Consider the following 763-nt stretch of genomic DNA (forward strand, 5'->3'; position numbering starts at 1 on the left):
GACATGTCCTAAGAGAGATCCGGGTCAAAGATATTTCGAGACATTTTGTAATGCCGAATCTCCTTCCCTAAAGAGGTCCTTCATGCCTTTAAGAAATTGCTTGTAATTAGCATGAAACGTTTCCTCTTCAAAGGCTGTGATTAGATTTTATTCAGAATCTCCCAACACGTTAATTGGCACGATGGGAGAGTACTCACGAGTTGCACACTAACTTCATCTTCTCATTAGTTTTTTGTATTCTTTTTTTTTTTAAGTGAAAGATCAAAGTCAAACTACTCACCGGAAATTTGATAAGCAAAGTATACAGAGAAAGAAAGAAATGCTGTCATATTCTATTTTTAATTTTTCAGAGCTTCTGAAGGGTTTGATGACTGATGATAAACGTCTCACTTCCTTCAAATATATACACTCCTATAGTGCAATCCATGTTTACAGCTACATTTAAATACTTACATATTCATAATCTTAACACCTAAAGCTCTCCAACCACAAATGATTGACTAGACCGGTTTTACGACACAAAACCGCGTATCATTTTCCCGCGACGCTGTTACCCGATGCAACTGCGGCTGCAGCGTTTATTTAGCTTCACAAACCTTTGTGTATATACTGCGGCACGAAGAAACGACAGCCAGGTGACAGCTGTGACTTGCCAGGGTGTATCAGTATCAAATATGTTAATCACCGACTGTCAGTTTTGTCATGTAAGAATGTCGACAGTACATTTGTCGTTGAGTTATTTGTTTTTTTTTACCTTTTTTTG

Source organism: Penaeus monodon, chromosome 15 (assembly GCF_015228065.2).
Source record: "Penaeus monodon isolate SGIC_2016 chromosome 15, NSTDA_Pmon_1, whole genome shotgun sequence".
NCBI classification, from domain to species: domain Eukaryota; kingdom Metazoa; phylum Arthropoda; class Malacostraca; order Decapoda; family Penaeidae; genus Penaeus; species Penaeus monodon.